Raw genomic sequence first — 25,161 nt, forward strand, 5'->3', positions numbered from 1 at the left:
GCGATGAAACTTCTCCCAAAGCTGCAAGCAACCATGAGAGGCCTTGTTCTAGGTGATGGGTGCTCAGAGGCTCCACATACACCACAAGGTGCTGCTCTCAAGCTTCAATGGAGAGCTTCACTGCGTAGAGGATGGTCAACTTGGGAGGGGTAGTGCACTGCCAACCTGGCAAGAGGGGGAGGGGCTGCTCTCTTATAGCCACCTAGAAGAGGGGGCGCTAGCATGAAGATTTGATTTGATTTGATTTGATATTCACGTCCACGGGGGGCCAAAATGACCCATGGGACCTTTTAGACATTCTCCTCTTTCGAGGGTTTGTTACTCGTGTGACTTTTTTGTGTCTTCTGTGAGTGTTTTGTGGTGTTCTAGTATGCGGGCAAGATATGTCCCGAGAGCTGTAGGGGAGGGGTCCGTTTTTTAGAGCAACTCGGCGAGAGTATGGCATCCGTGTATGAGCTGCTGAAAATCAGCTCGAATATGTGCGTATGCTGGGCATTCTAACATCACATGTGCTTCATCCTCAAGGGCTCGCATAGTACATGATGTGCATATTCTTTTCTAAGCATCAATTTTCAGCCAGCCACCTGTTTCTATCTGAAGCAAGTGTGATCTTGTACGCATAAGAGTCATGGCTTTTCTTGCCATATGGGGCATAGGCGTTTGGATGTGTACTTGGGCTTCCGGCTTGCTTGTGCTGTAGAGCTCCCAGTATTTTGTGTTGACATGTTTGCAATAATATTCGAACTTGGACCGATGTGTGGTCGTTCGCCATTTATTGTGAAGGCATTCAAGTAGTGCTATTTCAAAATTCAGCATACATTCCCCTTCTTTCCCCTTGACAATGGGCATGTCCACATATGCCTCTACATTCCATTTTGCAAACCACTTCCTTATGTCTTGGATAAGACTCGATGTTAAGAATTTACTTTTCTTAGTCTTTTGTAGTGCACATCCGGCCTTCCATGCTATGTGGGGGATTCGAGTGGAGAGCATCAGTTTAACTTTCATAATGTATGTAAGCATTCTTTGCAGGGCTTTCATTTCGAGGGGTCTTTTGCCTGTTTCCAAAAGCAACACTGAATACGGTGTAGTTTTTTTGACTCCCAGATGTCTACATAGGAACTTCTTTTGTATCTTTTCAATCTCATTCCATGGGTGGGCTGAGATACTAGCTCCCCAAATTTCTACTCCGTATAGGATGGCCTGTACTACACACGTCTCAAATATAATTGCTTTAATTTCCCATCTCTTGATGACTTTTTGTGTATACATGTTTTCAAGTTGGTAATATTTGGCATGCCCCACATCAATTCTATTTCGTGCGCATTGTCCCCAAGCATAATTAGATGGTATATCCATTCCCAAGTACATAAAGCTGTCTACTCTTTCAATTTGCTTCCCTTGGTACATGAGAGTTGGTTGAATTTCCTGTCTTTTTGGAGTCCTCACTAGCATAAACTTTGTCTTGTTTACATTGATTGAGAGCCCCGTGTTTTCACAAAAGGTATGCATGGCATCTACCAATTTTTGAAGAGATACTATATCATGTGCAAAAAGAGCAACATCATCTGCATATATGAGTAGCAGAAGTGTGAGCATTCCGATGGCCGGTCCATCTGGTTCTTCTGCGAGTGCCTGAGGTAAGAAGTCCTCAATCTGGTCTATGCATAGCCCGAAGAGAGTTGGGGATAAAGGGCATCCTTGTTTAACTCCCATGTTGCTTGAGAATTCCTTGGACATACCTGCATGTGTTTTCAGCTGGCATAGAACTCTTTGGTAAAGATGTGCCACTGCAATTCTAAGATGGAGTGGTACCCCGATACTTTCCATTCTTTGCCATAGGCCAGTTCTCGGGACCGTGTCGAATGCTTTTGTGAAATCAACAAAACAACGGTACAAGGTTTTCCCTTTTAGCCGGCTCTCTTCCATTAAGACCCTGAGTGAAATAAGGTGGTCAATCGTACTATGCTTGGGTCTAAAACCTGCTTGTCCTATTGCGCGCTTGCCATTTGTTTCTGCCCATGAGCTTATGGCTTGTTCTAGAACACTCCCCAAAAGTTTAGACATACATGATCCAACCGTGATGGTTCGGTAATTAGTGGGCTGATTTACATCCCCTTTTTTGAAAAGTGCTTTTATCCAATTTCTTTGCCAGTCTGCTGGCAGCCCTTGTGTGATTGCCTTATTAATTAATCCATGTATCCATTCCCGTGCAATGTTGCCTGACCATTTGAGCATTTCGGAATTGAAGTGTAGCGTATCGGGTGCTTTACCATTGGCTAATTTTTGTATGCCTTTGGTCACCGTTGTGAAATCGAAAGGCTCTTTTATTGGAATTTCATGGCGCATATCTGGCATCCCCTGTGCGTCTTCATGTACATACAATTGTTCCACATATGCATACATGTCGTCAGGACTTATGTCTCCGATAGTGTCCTGCCGCTTTCCTTTCATTCTCAGCCATTCCCCCTTGGGGTTCTTTTTGAAATTCGCTATGGCCTGTGTTTCAGTCCGCAACTCATATTCTCTTCTCTTCCTTCGCTTGAGAGTATTGTAGATCTTTGCTAAATCTACCCATGCATTGGCTGTTTGGGGTGTTAGCCGCAACTGTTTCTTTGCATTTTTGCATTCCTCATCGAACCAAGGGTTGTGTGGTAACCCTTTCCTGCTCTTCCCTTTTCTGTATGTTTTCCCCATTGTTTCCTCTACTGCTTCGCATAATGCATGTTTGAAAATTTGCCAGGTGTTTTCAATGTTAGATGGCATACATTCTTGAGCAAGTTTCCTGTCTAGGCATGCTGCATATGCTTGCTTCTTATCTATTTGCATCTTATATGTCCATGATCCGGGTTGGGGCTGTTTTTCCTCAATTCGAGCAGGTATGTGCAGCCATACATGTATTGGTGTGTGATCTGAGCTTGGTGATCTGTTTCCAATAGCAAGATTATGCACTATGTGGGACGCCTCATAGGAAACCAATACATAATCAATAGCACTCATGCCCTTATTGGCTGTATAGCATGTACATTCCCCTGAATCAGCAAATCTTTGTGCTCCGTTTAAGGCTAGGAGTTGCAGTGAGGTCATCATACTAAGCAGAGCCACGCCTTGCGGGTTTGTCATTGGATCCCTTGAGCATCGTTTCCATATGGGATCTATTGCATCATTCTTATGCTCCGTTTCCAATGTTGTCATGAAATCGACCATTTGCATTTGGGCATGTGCTATTCGGGCATTCATATCTCCAATAAGCATAACCATTCCTTCCTGTGTATATTGATTAATGTCTGCATACAAATCCTCAAATGGGTTGTTTTTCTCAATGTTGAAAGCACCATAAAATGGTGATTCCCTGTGTGGGATATAGCACCCTGCGATGAACACGGGTTTGCTCCCTGTTGCAATTTTAATCCATATGTACCGTTTTTGAGCATCCTTTTTGCATGCGGTGATCACTTTTTGGAGCTCTTCTCTGTATGTCACTGCAACCCCTCCTTGACCTCTCATTTTTGTACATGGCATCCATAAAGATTGTGTTACATATCCTTCGATGTGTGGGATTCTACAAGTCTCAGTCTCCCACGTTTCCAACAAGAAAAGTACATCTGCTTGAGGCAAAACATTTGTAAGGCCTTCCCCTTCATGCTAGGGAAAACCTCAGCAGTTCCAGCTTGTCACTTGTAATTTCGTGGTCCCATGGGTCCCGTCTTGTCATTTTTCTTCTGCTTTTTCCTCGGCTAAGGGTTCTTTCTTTTTAGTGCGTGCTTCATAAGCTTCCCTCCTTGCTTGTTGTTGACTAGGTGTTCTATCTTCACTAATGTAGAGGGTGCTCCCCTGTAGGTAAATGCGGGCGTTATCGAGAATTATAGTTCTCTTACGTGCATCCAGTAGTGTGCATACGATTGCTCGGTTGGTATCAGGCTTCTTCTTGCCGACTCTGTGTGCCCCATATACTACTACATCATGCATGCCAAACTTGGTTGAAATCAAGTCCGTGATGTCCGTGTTCAAGGTGAGAACCTTTTCCGTGTCAGATTCGGGGATACCCCGAATTACTATATTCATTTTCCTCTTCTCTTGCTCATTGTACTCTTTGTTCTCTTTATCCTCCTCATTGGCATACATTTCATCACCCATATGCGTAGCAATCTGGTTGGGTTGCCCGCTTCTCACCATTGTTTAGTGAAAGCTTCTTGCAGTTCTTGTATCTGTTCGTCTTGTCGAATGAGCCGCATGTCCTGAGTATGAAGTTTATGTTCCAAATCTTGATTTTGTAATGCAAGAGTTTTAATCTCCTCGCTTTGCTTCATGATTGTGTTTTGCAGGGATGTGAGAAACCCCCAAATGTCCTGCATTGAACACGTGATCGTGTTTCCACCTGTTTCTTTACCTGTACCCGGGTTTGTACCTGTTTCTGCTTTCGGAGATGCTCCCTTCATAGGTGCCATGGTGCGTGTTGGTGATGACCGGACCGAAAGCCCGCTCCTAGATATGCGGAGATTAACTGTTTCGTTCATGCATTTGAGAGAGAGAGAGAGAGAGAGAGAGAGAGTAGCTGTCAGGTGGTCATGGCGAGGAGGCAGCGCCCATGGCGGGCTGGTGCGCAGGTGGACTGAAGCGCGCAGGCGCGCTGGTGGAGAGTGTCACCAGCGTGTGACTACTATCTATCCTTTTTGTTGATTTCTTTCTTATTATCTATTTACTTTCACTTTTTGGAAACACCCCTCGGGAAATCTAACTGCCCTGCATTGCATAGCTAGTGTGGAACTGTCCAGAGGGAGTCCAGGCCTGAGGGCAAGAGAGCACTAAGGTTGGACAAGGACTATGGTTAGCCAAGTGGGGTCATTGACTAGCCAAAGTGGAATCCTTTGCTACAGAGGCTACATTTCAGTTCTGGATGTGGCCGCAGTGTACAAAGAGGGTCGGATGACCTAGAAAGATACAATGGCAGCATCTCCTAAAATTTAGGGAATTGCTATTTTGGGACCTGAAAATGTGTTGACGTCATTACCTCCGCAATGACAAAGGGAACATTTTCTTACTCTGCCGTGAAGTCAACTGGGCAGCCGGTTGGGATATTTTTAGGCGGCAACCCCGAAACGGGAAAATGCTTATAAATGTGCCAAGTGGCACCTTCTGGTGCACTTGCCTCATGCAACAAGAAGTGGCGCTGAATTTAGGAGGGGGAGAGCCTCATTTTCAGTTTTGTCACAGGTTAAGAGCTATGGAGTGCTTGCTTTCCCTCTTATGCACAGTGCGGTGCCAGGAGTGATGCCCTGCACGCTACGCACTGCCCTCTCTCTCCCCTTTGGCAGTATGTTATGCCCCTCTAGTGGGCTTTTCATTTGACCAATGTACAGTTGTGTGGGTTCATGCGCGATTGCCGAGGCAAGAGCCTCTTGTACAGGTACTGGATTAGCTAGCGGCTAATCCCCCGCAGGTACAGGTGAATTCGGAGAGGTTTCATGCCAGAAATCTCGTCCGATTCAAAGGGCAAGTAGCCCTACAGGTGCGGGAGCTCGAGGACTTGCTACAGATGCGACCGGCACGCGAAACGGAGCCCGAAACAGTAAATTACAGCCTGCTGTGTATTTTTGCAGGTTCAGGGTTTTGGCCCTAAACGGACCCTAATACCCCCAGGAGGTTCGGGGACGCAAGGGGACCGCTGTACAGGTGATCTGGCGCATTTTCAGGGCTGAAAACAGAGAATTCAGGGTGCTGCAGATTCTCGCCAGGTTTTGCAAAGTGCCCGTATGCGTCGGGAAAGACGGCCAATGCGTGGGAATACTGACTGTGAAGGGTTCTAGTACAGTTATGCTGCCGAAATCGGGCTGGAACAGTGGAAATTCAGCCGAGTTTGTGCGGGGCAGCTTGTAGGGAACCACAGCGTTTATTCCCTCTTTTGAACAATAAAGAAATACCGAAAGGGGCGCCTAAGTTAGGGACCAATCTGGTGTCTGTCTACTCATACAGGTGCAATCTAGCAACCTGTATCCCTCTCCCCTTTGTTGTGTCTTGAAAGTACAGGTAAAATAGACGACTAATAATGGGTGAAAGCTAAATCAAGGTTTGAAGTAAAGTCTACCGCCCTTTTCGGATTGAACAGGCCGGTTTCAGAGAGAGAGAGAGAGAGAGAGAGAGAGAGAGATTGCATGGGAAAGTGTGCCACTTGGCACACTTACTTTAAATTTTAAAAACCATTCAACTTTTGACTTTAAAAATCCTATGCTAGTTAATGAAATGTGCAATTAAGTGCACAACTGCACACATAGATGCAACAAATGAAAACTTTATCTACTCCCTAGCGCATTGCCGTACCAGCAATGCTCTGGCATTACTTGTTCGCAATTGTCCGGCCATTTGGTCCAGCGCAAATCATTTAAGAATACTTTTAACTAACTTATCCTAAGGCCGTAAAATAATCAAGCCTTAGGGTTAATAGTCTAAGGACCCCATCTCATTCCTGTGCTTGCACTAGCGCGCGTAATTTTCTGAGCCTGAAATCTGAGGCTACTATCTACCCCTTCATTGAAGACTTGATTTCCCAATCGCTAGGGCTTCAGGGTATTTTCTGCTAGGGTCTCCTTGAGGTGCACTGGCCCAAACTTGGGCGCACCTCAGGCCCCAGAACTGCTAAATCTATTCTGATGTGCACACAACTAATTAGATAATTATTTTCTCGTAAATAAATTAATTATTTACAAAGTCTGACTTAGTTACAACCGCCCCAAGATAAGTGTATGTATATGCATACTCCACAGTCTCTCGACCATATGTAATAGTGGGGGCGGACCTCCTTACCCACTGCACCATGGTGTTAAACACAATTACCTTGGTCTTACCAAGGTTCACAAACAATCCACTGTCCCGTGCAAATACATGCAATGCATCCAAATGACGTTGCATCCCCTCTGGAGAATCTGAGATCAGCACAATATCATCAGCATATAATAGCAACGGAATCCATGTCCCTGCAAGCGGAGCACCTCTATCACCCTCTGTCTATACATAATCTGAAAACGCATCTACATATATACCAAAGAGTGTCGGAGATAGGGGACAACCCTGCTTCACCCCAATGGTGGAGTGAACCATGTCGGACATGCCGAGTAGTGCGTACCTGTCCTCCCACTGTCTTGTATAAAGCTACATGGAGAGACCCTTGGTATTTATGATATCCCGGATGATTAGAGCCAAGGCCTCCGTACCACATGCGATTATTCCAGCGGAGGTAGCCGCCCTTCCTATAGAGATTGAGGCTCTTACAGGTCAGTGTCCTTTATGCACAGTCTATGGGATGCACATAGAGGCAGATATACTAGACTGGCTCTTGAGTCCTCTAGACAGTTAGCGATGCAGGGAGATGCATCATGTTGGTATGTGCAGATGACCTCATGGTTTCAGAGGCATGGTTTCAGCATGGATAGATTGCCTCCTTTTCAATATTTCCTGGATGCACCCTCCCTGCCAGTCACACGAACAGAGATCACTAGACTCATTCGTCAGGATCTTATACAGTTGGACACCAGGACGACATGGGCAGAGCCGATGCAGGAGTTGGGGCACGAAGATGGCTTTCTACAAAGAGCATCTTCTCCAACTTTCGAGAGATGGGTTTGTGATTCGTCCGAGCTACATGGACACTCATTTGTCTCATGGTCTGCCATGTGCTATTGGTCAGATTCACACATCCTCATACCAACTGGAGATTGAGACGGGTAGATTCGAAGGGATAACACTGGAGTCTAGGATATGCCAACTATGCGATAGAGAGCGAGAGATAGAGCTACACTACATATGCCATTGCACTGTGTATTATGAGATACGAGGGCGCTTCCATTGCTTATTCAGGGAGGGTTTTGGACCCCTAGATAGAGTCATGAGGTATCAAGATCAGAGATGCCTCTGCTTATATCTACTTGAGCTACACCGACATAGAGATAGTCTGCTGAGGAGACATGGAGTACGACAGTCACAGAGACAGATCACAGACTTCTTTGGATCGCGGGAGCCAGGAGACCAACCATCAGCATAGGGTTGTACCCACATTCATATCAGAGGCACCCTCATTGACAGGGTGACTGAGCTCGGGAGATAGAGACGACCACGACCGAGACACAGGAACACACTCCATCGATGAAGAATCCAGCAGAGGATCAGAGGCATTCTAGCACGACACCCAGAGTGTCATTGAGGGCCTATTCTACATTTTCACATTTCACACTTCATTTTCAGTTTTCATTTTTTACATTCAGTACTTTTTGTACTTGTACTTCAGACATTGTATTAGATTCACCACTTTGTATCTGATGGTCTCATAGGTCATTTTGGCCTTTTGAAGACGTTAATATATCATTTCATTTCATTTCATCTCTCTCTCTCTCTCTCTCTCTCTCTCTCTCTCTCTCTCTCTCTCTCTCTCTCTCTCTCTCTGTGCATCAGCATTCAGCAATCAGCCATTGCATCAGCATCCAGCATCATTTTGAGCAAATTGCAGCGCTGATGGCCACTTGTTGCGAAGAGTGCGCACAGAATGATATAGACAGCCAGCTCGCGAAGGTTTCAGTGGCGCCAGGTGCTGAGAACCGCCAGCTCTAAAGTTCGCGCAGGTCAGAGGGCGAGCAGGAGCAGTTCGGGCAGGGGTGGAGCTCTCTCTCTCTCTCTCTCTCTCTCTCTCTCTCTCTCTCTCTCTCTCTCTCTCTCTCTCTCTCTCTCTCTCTCTCTCTCTGAGGTGCCAGCCAGCCCATCGCGTGGAGCTTTCAACATCAGCCATCGCGTTTAGCCAGTGCAAGTTGGAGCAATAGAACCCCATCAATACGTAGGAGTGTTACTAAACACGAGCAGAACTAAGGGCCTGTGCAACAGGGGTCGTTATAATGGAGGTCATGAGCGCTTCACCAGTTTGCAAGTCCCGTACGAAGGCAACCTTCATGCTTACAAACAAGCGGATAACACAAGTGGAAAGGGAGATGAAGGAATGGAAAGCAGAGATGGAAGGATGGTGGAAGGAGAAGGCCAACCTTCTTCAAATGTTCCTGAACGAAGGCATGCAATGGAATAAGGAGAAAGAGGATCTGCGTGTAGAGATACAAGCACTTAAGGCGGATTCACAAGCACTCAAAGAAGAGGTCTCAGCCCTCAAGCGAGAGCTTGCTGATAGAGCAAGCGATGGACTAGAGGAAGGTGAATTCCAGCCCTCGGTGATAAGAGGAAATTAAGGTCACTCAAGAAACAGGTATGGATGATCAAAGAGGAAGAGAAACAAAATGTGGCAAAGACGTCTTCGTGGGTGGATGTAATCACGAAGACACAAAAGAAGGCGGATGAGGGCGAGAAAAGGATAGAAGTCGCTAAGAAAGGGAAAGGGAAAGAAACCACATCTATTCCCACTCCTACAATGATCAACATGACTTTAGAAGAAAGAGCAGCGCAGGAAGACTAGAGCTCTGCACATACGAATAACCGGTCTAAAAGACCGAGATAATGTGGAAGGGGAAGTCAAAGAACTTCTCCGCATGATGGGTAGTGAGGCTACTCATACAAAGACATGGAGGGTAGGGAAGAAGACACAAGGAAATGGGGAGACATCAAAGGAAAGAGCTCTAATCATGCGCTTCCCATCCATGGAGGCAAAGAAGGACTTCTTGAAGAAGCGTCCTACACTAAAGAAAACGGGCATATTCCTTGGAGATGACCTCACACTCTCACAACTTGCTCATATGAAAGAAGTTATGCCCGAGATAATGACAGCTCGAGAGAAGGGGAAAGTGGCCTTCTACAGGGATGGACGAGTGGTTATTCTGGAGAAGCGCCTTGCATGACGGCGCGAGACCTGTGGGACCACACTCAAAGTGGCTATATGAAATTGTAATGGATCTTTGCGCCTAGATGTAGGGGCCTTTTAGGATAGTTTCACAGGGAGAGACATCATTTTCTACTTGAGACACATCAGGCCCCGGGGCAGTCCATGCCCCATGTGAGCGGATACAAATGGGAGAGAGCTTGCAGATAGGAGACTCGATCAGAGCACAGAGAATGAGGTTCAGGAGGAGTGGCAGTCTTATTCAGGGAGGAGCTACAGTCTTTGATACATATAACTCGGAGGGATGAGCATGCTAGGTACATGTGGGTGAGACTGAAGGCAGAGACAGGCAAATACCTCTACATCACTATTTTCTATTTCCCTCCTAGTACGTCAGTATATGCATCAACTAGAGGACAGTCCCCTTTCTCTAGTTTGGATGATGATATATGGGAGTTTTCCAAAGATGGCGACGTTATTATCTTGGGGGATTTCAATGCTAGGACTATTGAGCTTGAATGGATTTGTCTAGATTATCACAGGATGAGGAGAACACTCAGTATGGCAGATACTTGATTGATATGGGGACAGCACATGGATTGGCCATTTTGAATGGCCTACAGAGATTCCCTGCACAGCAGGTGGTTCTACATGCTTTCCACATTGGCATGGCGCTAGTACAATGGATTATGTTATGGCTCCGCCAGGACTCATTCCGTCCTTTCAGGATTTCATGGTGGGAACTAGGCCGGTTGGGGTAGCAATCGATCATGCTATCTTGTCTTATCGTTCCTGTTCAATACAGCTCCATTCGGAGAGGCCTCCACACATACTCGGTATACCTTCACGAGGGAGATGGATCCCGTGTGCACTGATGAGATATATAGGCAACTATGCACTCAAGAGCTAGAACGACCACTAGATGAGCTCACCCAGATTCTGACAGAGACGCTCCATGATGCAGCATCAGAGGCATATCCCCACAGCCAGCCTACACACAGACGATCTGAGTGCATGCCTCAGAATAGTTGGTATGATGAGGAGTGTAGAGAGACAAGGATCAGATTACAGAGAGAGGTGCTCAACGGTACTACTACACATAGATAGTCACGGATTATCTTTCACTGCCTAGTGCGACGAAAGAAGAGGGCTTACCTATCTCAATTAGAGCGTGATCTGTATAAGTTGTTTATGAGTCAGGACTCTAGTGAGGCATGGAGGCTTTTCAATGAGCACACTCCACCGCCAGCCATCACTTCCACAGAGACATGGGGGGAATATGCTACATCTCTCTATACAGCATCGAAGCAGCCACCTTTGCCTGACCCTCCAGAGGCATGCCCAAAAACATGTACTTTCTTTACTGCTAAGAGGGTAAGGAAAGCCATTGACAGGATGAAGATAGGATTTGCACAGGATCATGATGGTTTGGTAGCAGAGCACTTTATCCATGCTAGAGATATGCTTGCAAGCCTCTTGCTATGATGTTTAATAGAGGTATGACCACGATTGTGCCTATCTTCAATTTGGGAGATCCTATGCTTCCTGGGAATTACCGCACCATCGTGGTTGGTCACACTCTGGCTAGGCTATATGCATCAATTCTTGAGCATGAGTTGAGTGGATGGGCGCATACGGGCAGCAGGACAGACAAGATTCAGGAGAGGTTTCTCCACTCTTGACCAGATTTTAACACTCAGAGCCATTATTGAGGAGGGTAGACACCATGGCAGGAGGATATATTGTAGCTTTGTGGATTTCCGCAAAGCCTTTGATACAGTGCCACGAGCCAGACTCATACGCAGATTGCAAGACATCGGGGTGCCCATAGAGCTGATTTGGGAGAGTACAAGAGAGTAGGCACGTGCTCACTCTCAAACTTTGCGTCCAGATGCTCTGAGTAATGAGGCCTAGCTGACTTATTTATTGGTACAAGGGATGCCCAAAAGCAGAGCCCCAAAAACTTTTAAAACTAAAAGCTTCAACTCAAAAGCATTATGCCCAAAAGCTGCTAGTGAAAATCAGCCAACGTAATTTGCGGAGATCCGTACAGCGTACGGACTGCCACGTCATCAGCATAAACTACGCCGCAAAATCCGGGCTGTCACGTCAACATTCAATCAGCGCAATGCCTGGCGTTCGTACTAGCTGCCACGTCAACATGTGTGTGTGTGTGTGGGGGGGGGGGGGGGGGGGGGGGGGGGGGGGGGGGGCACTGCCACGTCAGCATGTGTCTGTGTGTGTGGGCATTGCCACGTCATCAATTTGTGACAGACGACACGGCATGGCGTAGTTCCGCGCCCAGAGAGAGAAGACATTTGAGAGAGAGAGAGAGAGAGAGAGAGAGAGAGAGAGAGAGAGAGAGAGAGAGAGAGAGATGAAATGAAAAGAAATGCAATATTAGCGTCTTCAAAAGGCCAAAATGACCTATGAGACCAAAAGGTTACATGTGGTGAATCTAATACCAGGTCTGGGTACAAAAAGTACAAAAAACTGAAAAGAAAACAGTGGGTAGGGGGGTAGGGGTGGGGTGAAAGCTGATACAAAGGGAACACAAAGGGGGGGTGAGCTGATACAATGAAGTTCTCTGACAGTAGGGGCATCATATACATTTACATCGGTATCCAAAAGGACGGCTCCTATGTTGCGCCAGTATTGTATGCATCCCCTATCGCAATCTGCGTCGATGTCGAGACGGCCCCCTTGTCCGTGGGTGACGGGACCTCCCCAACTCTATCGTCCGATCAAGCACTATGCCCCTGGGGTCTTTGGAGCTGCTCTGTGTGGGGGCTGCACGAACTTCTTCAGTCTATGATTCAAAGAAATCTGTAATCTGCCACTGTCGCTGGATCTCTGTCATTGTGCCCCTCTTCAAGGGGTCCTCTCTATGTCTGCGAATCTCCAGTAAGTATAATCCGAGGCATCTCTGATCCAGGTAAAGTGGTCCCAAACCCTCTCTGAATAGACAGTGAAAGCAGCCTCGTATCTCATAGTATATTGGGCAATGACATATGTAATGTAGCTCTGTCTCGGGCTCTATCTAGCACACCTGAGAAATCCTGGACTCAGCGGGTACTCCACCAAATCTGCCTGTCTCGATCTCTAGCTGATGTGAGGATGTGCGTATCTGACCAATAGCACATCGTATCCCGTGGGATGGTTGAGTATCCATGGATCCCGGTCTCATCAGAAAACCATCCTCCATAAGCTCGAGAAGATGCTCTCTATAGAAAGCCATCTTTGTACCCAACTCATGTGTAGGTTGTATCAATGTCCTCTTCGTATCCAACTGAATCAAGTCCAGTCTGATTATCCTGGTAATCTATGCTCTAGTGAGAGAGATGGAGGGGGCATCCAGAGTATACTGAAATGGGGGTAGCCGATCCATACAAAAGCCATGTAACTGAAACCAAGATGCCATCTCTGCATATCGACTGCAATGCCAGTTGCCTCGAAGACTCTAGTGCTAATCGAGCATATTTGTCTCTAAGGGAAGCCCAGGTGCTATGTATAAATGAAACTGATGGAGTGAGTGCCTCCACTACCAACGGAGGAGCAGTGAGCTCCACCCTAACAATGTCATGTGGTACTAAGGCCTTGGCCCTAATCATCCAAGAAATCATAGACACCAAGGGCCTCTTCCATCAGTACTGCTAGCCTGCTATGATGATCAACTAAGGAGCCCCAAAATCTCCACTCTGTACAGCATGGCCGAAGTGACCAGAGTGTCAAAGAGCCAAAGCTTTGTCCGAGGTTCCTGGAACTGAACTTGCAAACATATCCTCTCAAGTCTCCCCAATGTTGCATAGGCTATGGTCAGTCTCGTATCTGTTGCACGCCTTAGGGAAATACTTGACCACTGAAAACTGCCCCAAGATAAGTATATGCATTTGCATACTCCACAATCTCTCGACCATATGTAAAAGTGGGGGCGGACCTCCTTATCCACTGCGCCTTAATGTTAAAGACCATTACCTTGGTCTTACCAAGGTTCACAGACAATCCACTCTCCTGTGCAAATACATGCAATGCATCCACGTGACGTTGCATCCCCTCTGGAGAATCTGAGATCAGCACAATATCATCAGCATATAATAGCACCGGGATCCACGTCCCTGCAAGCTGAGCACCTCTATCACCCTTTGTCTGTACATAATCTGAAAACTCATCTACATATATCCCAAAGAGAGTCGAAGATAGGGGTCAACTCTGCTTCACCCCAATAGTGGAGTGAACCATGTCGGACATGCCCTGAGTAGTGCGTACCCGCCTTGCCATTGTCCTGTATAAAGCTAAGATCCCCCAAATCAACTCTATGGGCACCTCATGTCCTGCAATCTGCGTATGAGTCTGGCTCGTGGCACTGTATTAAAGGCTTTGCGGAAATCCACAAAGCTACAATAAATCCTCCTGCCATGGTGTCTACCCTCCTCGATAATGGCTCTAAGTGTCAAATCTGGTCAAGAGTGGAGAAACCTCTCTTAAACCCTGCCTGTCCCGATGCCCGTATGCTCTCTCTCTCTCTCTGCCCATCTACTCAACTTGTGCTCAAGAATTGATGCATATAGCCTAACCAGAGTGTGACCAACCATGATGGTGTGGTAATTCCCGGGAAGCATAGGATCTCCCGACTTGAAGATAGGCACAATCGTGGACATACTCCAAGTCTCAGGAAAACCCTCATACATGGCTCAATTAAACATCATAGCAACAAGCTCTACAAGCGTATCTTTGGCATGGATGAAGTGCTCTGCTACTAGACCATGATGATCATGTGCTCTTCTTGTCTTCATCCTGTCAATGGCTTTCCTTACCCTCTCAGAAGTAAAGAAAGTACATGTCTCTGGGCATGCTTCTGGAGGGTCAGGCAGAGGTGGTTGCACCGATGTTGTATAGCTCTAAGATGTAGCATATTCCCCCCATGTCTCTGTGGAAGTGATGGTTGGCGGTGGAGAGTGCTCATGGAAAAGCCTCCACGCCTCACTAGAGTCCTGACTCATAAACAGCTGATACAGATCACGCTCTAATTGAGATAGGTAAGCCCTCTTCTTACGTCGTACTAAACGGTGAACGATAATCCGTGATTGTCTATGTGTAGTAGTACCCATGATCACCTCTCTCTGTAATCTGATCCTTGTCTCTCTACACTCCTCATCATACAATTGTTATGAGGCATGCTCCTAGATTGTCTGCGTGTAGGCTGGCTGTGGGGATATGCCTCTGATGCTACATCATGGAGCGTCTCTATCAGAATCTGAGTGAGCTCATATACAACTAATACTGTTGCCATCTGCTCATGCACACGAAACACTGTCTCGGTCTCAACGTGGGCAACAACCCTAGCCTGCTCTGAAAGCAACGTTTAGTGGAACTCCTCCTAGCAAGTGAACCGATATAGAGGGAGAAGGACAAGGATCAAGGCTGCTTCATGATGTGGCTGCCCTCTGGAGATCATGGATTTGCTACTCTCCAATGCCTGCACCAAGTATGTGGAGCTCTTCATTTGGATGATCACATCGCCGCTGTGTACTACCCTGAGAAGAAAAATGCAGAAGATCTCCCTAGTGCCCATCGATGATCAATCACACGGTGGTGTTGTTCATAAGCCCGTGATGGCAAATGTATGGGCTACTCAAAAACGCCACGGAGGTTGCTTCAAAAACGCTAGGAGCTGCCCACAAGTCACCCTAGGGCTGCCCACTAGGGGGGCCCTGCTAACCTGAGCATGTGCACTCTCCCCCTAAGTGACCGCAGCCCACACATATATACCCCAGAGGATGTTGGTTGGCCAGATATATGGCTGCCCCCGCGACCTCATAAATAGAGAAAAGGTAGGAATAAGGCACCAAAATCCCATAGCGCTCTAAGGAAAATGCAGGCAAGGCTAAGAAAAATACTCCTAACATGCAGGAGCCTACTTTTGACCATGGACTGAGCCCAAAACCCCGTGTTAACATGGCTAAACATATCCACTATCTCCCTTGTTGCTAAATTCGCTTTATCTGACATAAAAATAATTCTAAATGAATTATTGGATTTATAAGTGAGAGGGTTTTCTCGCTTGGAACACCAAGGAAAAATAATTCTAAATGAATTATTGGAATTTTAGGTGAGAGGGTTTTTCTCACTGGAGACATCCGAGTACAAAGTATTCCTAGTGCATCATTCAAAGTAATGACGGGAGCACTGTGAACGGGAATATCTCTAAGGCCACCAAGAACGGGTACTTCTAATGCGTCACATCGGATGGGTGACAGGGAGCATCGGGAAGAAGTATCCGACCATCCAGGAACGGACATCTCTGATGCGTCATAGGATGGGTGACATAGAGCATCGTGAAGGGGATTGTACCGTAAGTTCGGTAGGAAAGGACTAGGTGATGGGTATTCTTGATGCGTCACAAGGTGGGTGACGGGTGCATCGGAAAGGGGATATCCATAGTCGAGAGGAAATCCGAACTGGAAAGAGGAATACGCGTAAAGACGCAAGCACAAAAATAAAGATGGGTTCTGAGAAGCTTTTCTTAAAAAGCGGAATATTTTAACGAGTTTTCCGGGAAGAGCAGACGCTTTCCCGCGAGGAATCTATGTTTACATTGCATTCGTGCATGTGGTTGCATCCAGGGACGCCTAGGAAGTGTTGTGAAAGACATTGTTTTTAACTTATAAGGTTTTATTGAGTTTTTGGGCAAGTTCATACCGATTTTAAAATATGCCGACCGCCCACTTAATAAGTGGACAGCCACTTAGAAAATAAAGCAACAAAACCAGCCAGCGAATTCTCTCTCCCTATTTCGGGTAGAACAACAAAAAAAAAAAACGGCCGCAATCTCTACGCGAGCAGCTATTCGTGCCGTGGCCAAGGAGCTATAAAAGCACCACATGCCCTTACTGAAAGAGGAGTTACCAACGTCAGTAAGAGAAGACTCTGCCGCCAGATAACGCAAGAGATTGCGAGACTACGAAGCACGGAAGTCGCTTTTCCCGCGCAAGAGCGACAAGTATCTATTGTGGATTCGCCATACGAATTGTTGTCGCGTGTTTGCGTGTGTGTTTGCGAGTACTTCATCGCGAAGGAGGAGCGAGAAGGCTTCGGCCTACGCTTGAGAATTCCGGAAACGGAATTCGGTAATTGTTTGCGGAGTCTCAACTCCGAGTACAAACGGAAAAAGGATTGAGAGCTCATCTCTCGGATTTCCCTTACGGGAAGGAATGACCATCGAGTCAGAGAATTAGAACGGAGGGATTTTCTCCGGTTCTTGTGCTTGTAAAAAGATTCTCCCTAATAAAGGATTCTCTTTAAGGGGGGGGACTAGCTCATCTTCTGGTTCCCTGTACTATGTCGATCTTCTCTCTCTCTCTCTCTCTCTCTCTCTCTCTCTCTCTATATATATATATATATATATATATATATATATATATCCTTTGGCTTCAGTATTAAGTGACAAATTCTATTTATCCGAGTATATTTTATATCGTTATGCGCTCCCGTTTGTGACAGTGGTATCAGAGCATGGTCTCCACTCTCTCTGTAAAGGACGACGACTCTGGGAGGCTATGGGAAGAAGCCATGACAAGCCAAGAGCTAAGTAAGCAGGCCGAAACCTAAGTCTTGCAAGAAAAGCTCGCAGAGTTGGAAAAAAAAAATTCTCTCTGCAAGAAGTCGACACAAGACTTGGGATTCTCTAAGAAGGCGACAAGAGCATGATGCTCAAGAACCTAGAGTCTCCAAGGAGCGGAATGCTCGAGATCCTTCAGAATCTAGAAAATATCCATGAACATCAATCCAAAACCATAGCCAAGAAATCCCGTCATTCCGGGAAGGATATGAAGAAGGTCTTTAGACCTCTGAACACTCCCAGTCAAGTTTAATACTTTCATTCGACAGTTTGAAGTTGCCTTTGCAAACGGCAATTTCTGAGAAGCGTCGAAGGTGAGGCATGTGACCAAACACCTCAAGGGGATTGCAAGTACTTGGTGGTATACCAAGGCTTTGCAAGGAACTTACAACAAGACTTGGATTCAATTCAAGGCTGAATTGTCCGACAAATTTTTTTCTATACACTTTGAGGAAGGCATTCAAGAAGATTGGGATTGGTTTGCCCAATAGGAACATGAGCGAGTCAAAGCAAGTAGTGGTTCACTCTTGCCAAGGTAGCTCCATTCTTGATCCTCTCTGAGGAAGGAAAGATGAACAAATTCAACAAAGGACTTTTGCCCGAACTTTGTAAACGCATCTGCAAGATACTTTGCAGTAGATGGTGGAGTCAACAATAAAAAGCTGAAAGTGTACACCTTAGTGTACATAGAATCTAATCCCCGTAGTGAGACGGGAACCATTGAACACAAAAAGTTTGGAGTAAGGGAATTCAATCTAACTCCCGAGTTCTTGAATAGAAGACCCTCGAACTTTAAGTGAGAGGGCAGGTTTTTAATCAAAGTTACATCTTTGAGGAAACCATAAAATGCATTGTGCTTGTTTGCTCTTTTGCACGAGGTATGGTTATGTCTAACCGGGACTACTCACTCTCGAGTGTTTATGAGAGTAGGCTTGAGTCAAAACATTGTTTTATACGATGAACTCTTTGCTTAGCTATCCGGAAGGTCCATGATTGATCAGGTATCCGGTAGTTCTCCAACAAATTACCTACTATTGCGGGTAGGAAATTATGAAGGAACCATTCTGAGCTTTCAAGCAAAGAAAAGCTTTCATGAAGCTTGAGTACTCTTTAAGCCCACACCCCCTACCCGGTAAGGGAAGATATGGTAGTGCTTTTCGCACAAGTGAACAAACACTCTCTTTACGAGGAAAGGAACAAGCGACGACTACGACCTGTGCTCAAGGAATCCAAGGATTGAAATCCTAGATTATTTGATGAGCAGGTTTTGCTCTAAGATCGAGCCAAGGGATCGTCAAGTTGAGCGTCTTCGCTCTAAGGATCTTACGAAGGGAAGGTAATTTCTCAGGTTCACCAAGACTTTAACACAACTTAAGAATTATGTACACTTTTGAGTACATGGATAACACACGAAGATGCAGACCTATGCCAAGGAATTGGACGAGAGTTTGTTATACTCTCTTGAGCGCCTTTTTGCGCGCAAGGATACTCCGACACGAGAATCTCTATTTGAGATGTGTTCAGTAGAAGGAATTTGAGTTCCTCTACGGAGAAGAGGTTTTCTGATGGTCGTTGATCATTGAGTACGCTATGTGCTTTTACCATTACAGTAGCAACTTTTGGTTGCGGTATATGTTTCTCCATGAGCAGGCCAAGTAGCATTTACACGCTGCTTGAATAAATTCGAACTATTATGTTCGTAAGAATATAATTCGCCAACCGTTTCAAAATGGTAAGAATTACATATGGGAGAACATCCCTGAGAATCAAAGAGGGTTCGCTCTATTGTGAACCGGGTTTGAACGTACGTTCAGAAAATGCTATGGCTAGAATCCTATCTGCCTGAGATTTTGCAAGTCGTCATTGATTTCTAGGAAGATTATTCTTCTCGAATTTGAGAAGACGGAATCAAGTTAACAGAGTCTCGGATAAGGAAACTTTGGATCAGAACAATTGGCCTACCCAAAGCAAAGGCCCGGAATAAGAACTTACTTTGGTAAGACGACACACATTGTTTGCCACAGGAAGATTCACATGAGCTTAATGCTCTCGACATGCCCTATGGGGGAGGACACAAGAGGTCTAATATCCTCAGGACTAATAGCGCAAGGTTATTGTCACGGGGACGCGGCAGCTGTTAACTATGTCACGAGGACGTGGCAATTGCTAACTTTAGTTGTTGGTTTCTTTCCACTGGGTTTTGTTTTATTTTTGAGACCCTCTTTTTGAAGTTGCAAATGGTTGGACATTGTATGGCCAATGTGAACGGTAGTTTCACCCGCAGACGGGAAGTTGGTCGGCACTGGAACTCTTAAAGTAAAAGGATGTCTAGGCTCAGTTCAAGATCATGTAGGTCCCCCCGTCGCACTTAGCAAGTTGGTGGATACTAGGAAGTGAACTCAATAAAGGCATAAAGTCAAGGTGGGGTCACCCAAGGAAAGTATCCATTAGTTGGGCCACATTGCACTTTTGGATGCGGTCCCAATGAGGATAGATAGTCAGATGACCAATGGGAACCCCACGGAAGCATCTCCTAAAAATTAGGGAATTGCTATTTTGGGCCGTGAAATGTGTTCGCGTCATTACCTTCGGTATGACCAAGGGAACATTTTATTACTCCGCTACAAAGTCAATTGATGCAACCAGTTGAGAGATTTTTAAGCACGAAGCCCAATGAGGGGAAATTGCATGTATGAGTGCCAAGTGGGACTTTTTGGTCAATTTACCAAGTTTGGGAGAAGAGAACTCGTAACTGACTTTTTGGAGCAGTTTTAGAGGCTGATAACTGTGATTTTCAGCCATCTCTCTCCATTTTTGAGCTTCCCATGACTTTATCTAGGACCAAGGAGCTCATTTTCAGCATTGGAAGGCATCAGATGCGTGTTTACAAGGCTGTTTTTCTGCGTTTTCAGCGATACACAAGTTTTGGCAGCCATGGAAATCTTCCCCTTTTGCATCTATTTGTTCACAGATGCATTACAGGTCAAGGGCAGCAGAGGGGGCGCTCGATTTATGCTGGGGGGGATGCTTCATTGAGAGCCTGTCACAGGTTCAGAGCTATGGAGTGCTTTCTTTCCCTCCCATGTACAGTGTGGTGCTAGGAGTGATGCCCTGCACGCTACACACTGCTCTCTCTCTCCCCTACGTGCAGTTATGTGATGCCCCACAAGAGGGCTCTTCATTTGGCTGATGTACAGCTATGTGGTTTCATGCTTTTGTGCTGAGGCAAGAGCCTCCTTGAGCAGGAACAGGGGTAGCTAATTGCTACTCCAAAGCAGGCACCGGTGAGGGTCATAACCTCACCGTACACGTGCGTTTTCAGCACTGTGTATGCGCTGTAAATTGACTGTTTTTCAATCATACGGATACCAGAACCATTGGGAATCGTGCCCCACTGGCAGAGGACAGTTAGGGGACTGTTTGGGGCTGAAAACAGGGCAAAAACCAGTAAATACAGCGAGCTGAATTTACTGTTTTTGGGCTGGAATCAGAGGGTATATGCCAGTGAAAGTGAGTTCTAGCAAGGGAATTGGTTTCGCGCAAGTTTTGGGCTGTTATGTTGCCGAAATTTGGCCAAATCAGGTAGTATCTAGAGGGATACAGGTAAAAGATTCCCAAGACTCTACTTTGTGATGTACCCTCTCAAAGAATAAAGAAATACCGAAAGCGGCGCCAATTTTGGGGCCTACAGGTTGTCGGCGTCTGCTCGGAGCATTCTAGCTTCTGAGCCGTGTGTGTGCTCAAGTGTTAATTCCCGGTACAAGTTATCTTTGCAAAGTACTCTATGTGTGTCTAAAGTAAAGAATTTCGGGTGAAAGCTAACGTCTACCGCCCTACGGACCGGTTTCAATTATGCGCAAGGACAGATACCTAGATTGATTTTTAGGAGGATTATTCTTCTCGGGATTGAGAAGGTGGAATTGATGCTCGGAAAGACACGAATGACGACTTCTTACATGGCTCGTAAGTTTGATCATTGGTGAAAGATATCCTCGAGGTACTAGAGGAAGGACATGAACCGGTAAGGTAAGTATTGAGTTTTTGAATTTCTGTTTAATTTAATTTTTTTAAGTTCTCTTTTGAGAAAGGACCAGCTCAACTCACCATTGAGCAAGATTTGGAATTTTTCCAGTTTCTCCCTGGCATTTCAGTTGGACCTCTACAATTCAGGACAACTGTTTATAAGTGAGAGGGATGTTGCTAAATTGGCTTTATCTGATATAAAAATAATTCTAAATGAATTATTGGATTTATAAATGAGAGGGTTTTCTCGCTTGAAACACCAGGAAAAATAATTCTAAATGAATTATTGGAATTTTATGTGAGGGTTTTTCTCACTGGAGACATCTGAGTACAAAGTATTCCTAGTGCGTCATTCAAAGTAATGACGGGAGCACTGTGAACGGGAATATCTCTAAGGCCACCAGGAACGGGTACTTCTGATGCGTCACATCGGATGGGTGACAGGGAGCATCGAGAAGAAGTATCCGACCATCCAGGAACGGACATCTCTGATGCGTCATAGGAAGGGTGACATAGAGCATCGTGAAGGAGATTGTACCGTAAGTTTGGTAGGAAAGGACTAGGTGTGGGTATTCCTGATGCGTCACAAGGTGGGTGACGGGTACATCGGAAAGGGGATATCCATAGTCGAGAGGAAATCCGAACTGGAAAGAGGAATACGCGTAAAGATGCAAGCACAAGAATAAAGATGGGTTCTGAGAAGCTTTTCTTAAAAAGCGGAATATTTTAACGAGTTTTCCGGGAAGAGCAGACGCTTTCCCGCGAGGAATCTATGTTTGCATTGCATTCGTGCATGTGGTTGCATCCAGGGACGCCTGGGAAGTGTTGTGAAAGGCATTGTTTTTAACTTATAAGGTTTTATTGAGTTTTTGGGCAAGTTCAGACCAATTTTAAAATATGCCGGCCGCCCACTTAATAAGTGGGCAGCCACTTAGAAAATAAAGCAACAAAACCAGCCGACAAATTCTCTCTCTCTACGCGAGCAGCTATTCACGCCGTGGCCAAGGAGCTACAAAAGCACCACATGCCCTTACTGAAAGAGGAGTTACCAACGTCAACAAGAGAAGACTCTGCCGCTAGATAACGCAAGAGATCGTGAGGCTACAAAGCACGGAAGTCGCTTTTCCCCCCGCAAGAGCGACAGGTATCTATTGTGGATTCGCCATACGGATTGTTGTCGTGTGTTTGCGTGTGTGTTTGCAAGTACTTCATCGCGAAGGAGAAGCGAGAAGGCTTCGGCCTACGCTTGGGAATTCCGGAAACGGAATTGGGAAATTGTCTGCGGAGTCTCAACTCCGAGTACAGACGGAAAAAGGATTGAGAGCTCGTCTCTCGGATTTTCCTTACGGGAAGGAATGACCATCGAGTCAGAGAATTAGAACGGAAGGGTTTTCTCCGGTTCTTGTGCTTGTAAAAAGATTCTCCCTGATAAAGGATTCTCTTTAAGGGGGGGGACCAACCCATCTTCTGGTCCCCAGTACTGTGTCTATCTTCTCTCTCTCTCTCTCTCTCTCTCTCTCTCTCTCTCTCTCTCTCTCTCTCTCTCTCTCTCTCTCTCTCTCTCTCTCTATATATATATATATATCCTTTGGCTTCAGTATTAAGTGATAAATTCTATTTATCCGAGTATATTTTATATTGTTATGCGCTCCCGTTTGTGACATCCCTCTAGCTGGGAACAGCCACAAAATAGTCCCCCTCTCTCTACTACATGTCCCTAGGGGATATCGGGACCACTTGGACGAATCCAGAGAGATGATATAACTCTGACCAAGTCCTGGCCACAAGGAAAGGACAGTGAAGGGAAAGCTGGTCCGAAAGTACTTTGTCAAGTTGAAGAACTGTAACAAACTTGGACACCCCAATTCGAGAATCTGGCGCAATACACGAGAGAGAATCACTTTAAAATACTTCACACTTTAGTTCCGTGACCAAAGAGATTGGCCCCAAAGACTGGCGCCCCTTTCGGTATTTCTTTTTGTATTAATGCTTGAGCAAAGTACAGTTGTCAATTGCCCTTGGGTCTCCTTTGCTCACCGGCTCGTCAGCTCTAGTGTGCCAAAGAGAGCCCAGGGGACTTACTTAATGGCCCTTGGCCATGGGAAAAGCAGTACATGAAAAGCTTCCAAACTCAAAAAGCACTAGGCTCCCCAAAAGCAGCCAGCGCACAATGCAGAATTCCGTACGACTTGCCACGTCAGCACAGCGAGCGCAATATGCGGGAATCGGTACGGCCAGTCACGTCAGCACTTCAGTGTAATTTGCGGCGTCCGTACAGCTGCCTGCTAGCCAGCCTTTATGTTCTAGTGTCCCTAGGGCCCTGTCGACAGGTGCCCTATGAGTTGGGACAACTTATGGACACGCTACGTCATTAGTTTGTGACAAGAACTACCCTACTCGATGCAAAGTGGATGGAGGAGGGCCACAAAGCAGACGGGGCGGATACTCCAGCTTTACCTTGATACACTTGGTTGAGCGATGGCTATTCCAAAAGTGCATGTCAATTCAACGAGTTGAATCTGGCGCAGTGCATGCTGCACAAGAGAGGAGCCACTCAGCTCCTATGTCACATTGCCACAGATTGAGATAGGGTCAACCAATTTTTCTTTGACATTTTGGGAGCACTAATGTTCCGACAGTGCTCTTCCTACTGACTGCCATGATATGTACATGAGTTGTTGGCCATGATATGAGATGTTATGGCTGGAATTCCTTAAAATTGCTTCATTGATCGATTTAGTCTTGCAAATGTGTGTTTCTTTGAGTATGTGAGGTGAAATGTTTGCAACATTTTGTCTCGATACACCGGTGAGACAATAAGCTCGTGTTGGAATTTCTTAGCCTTGGATTTTGGCTCTTTCCTAAGCCATATAGGCTCCTGCACGCTAGGAGTATTTTTCCTTAGCCTTGCCAGATTTTTCCTTAATAGGGCCTTTGGTTCCCCTCCCCTTTTTCCCCACTTTCCTCTATTTTTCCTTTGGTTTGGCCCTGTACATGGAGCAAGGGGGGTAATGTATTATGTGACAAGTCAATGACGTTGCACCATCAACCATTGGAATGGGACAAGAGGCAATAGCACAAAAGACCTAAATTTCAGTTGAGCGACGGGTGAATCCCGTGGTAAATTACGGTGGAATCGTAGGCAATGTACGGAATTGTTGACATGGCAGTGTCACATGCAAAGACAACTGTTTAGGAGTTAATTTTGGAAAGATTTTGGGGATCGATTATTAAAGCAGCTGAACTTGTGGGAAGTTATTAAAAGCAAAAGATTTTGGAGCCTTTTTTTAGGACGCTTTTTAAAAGTTGCTTTTAGAGAGCAACAGGGGAGCTCAACTTGAGGGCCAATACTCTCTGAAGAGGAACTTCGCCTCTTTCGTCTCCTCTACAAGTGCAAAGTGTTGTCTTGGCAATTCAATTTCCGTCGGTTCTATTTCAGTTTAAGAGAAAGACTGAATCACCCTACTTGCAGGTGGTTACTGGGTACCTCTAAAAGGCTGCAAGCAATGCAGATCACCACAGGATATCTCACCGATCTCTAGCAAATCTTTAGATGTACTAAATCTCATCATATCCATCATTGATTTATCTAGTACCACGGGATAAGGATTTTACATAGCTACTTTTTAGGACAAATGCCAAGTCCCAAAATATCCTATGAAAATTGCTTTTCCAAAGCTATCTGCACAATTTTTGTTGCTTGATATGTTGAGACAGA

At 45.7% G+C, this 25,161-nt stretch overlaps 1 protein-coding gene across 7 annotated transcripts in view; it reads right to left on the reverse strand.

The window, feature by feature from the left end:
* Nucleotides 1-25,161, reverse strand: part of LOC147457415 (Polynucleotidyl transferase, ribonuclease H fold protein with HRDC domain-containing protein) — a 69,613-nt gene that overhangs the window by 43,239 nt on the left and 1,213 nt on the right. The window lies entirely within an intron of this gene.

This window comes from Adiantum capillus-veneris, chromosome 5, assembly GCF_014529385.1.
Source record: "Adiantum capillus-veneris isolate H3 chromosome 5, ASM1452938v2, whole genome shotgun sequence".
Classification (NCBI taxonomy): domain Eukaryota; kingdom Viridiplantae; phylum Streptophyta; class Polypodiopsida; order Polypodiales; family Pteridaceae; genus Adiantum; species Adiantum capillus-veneris.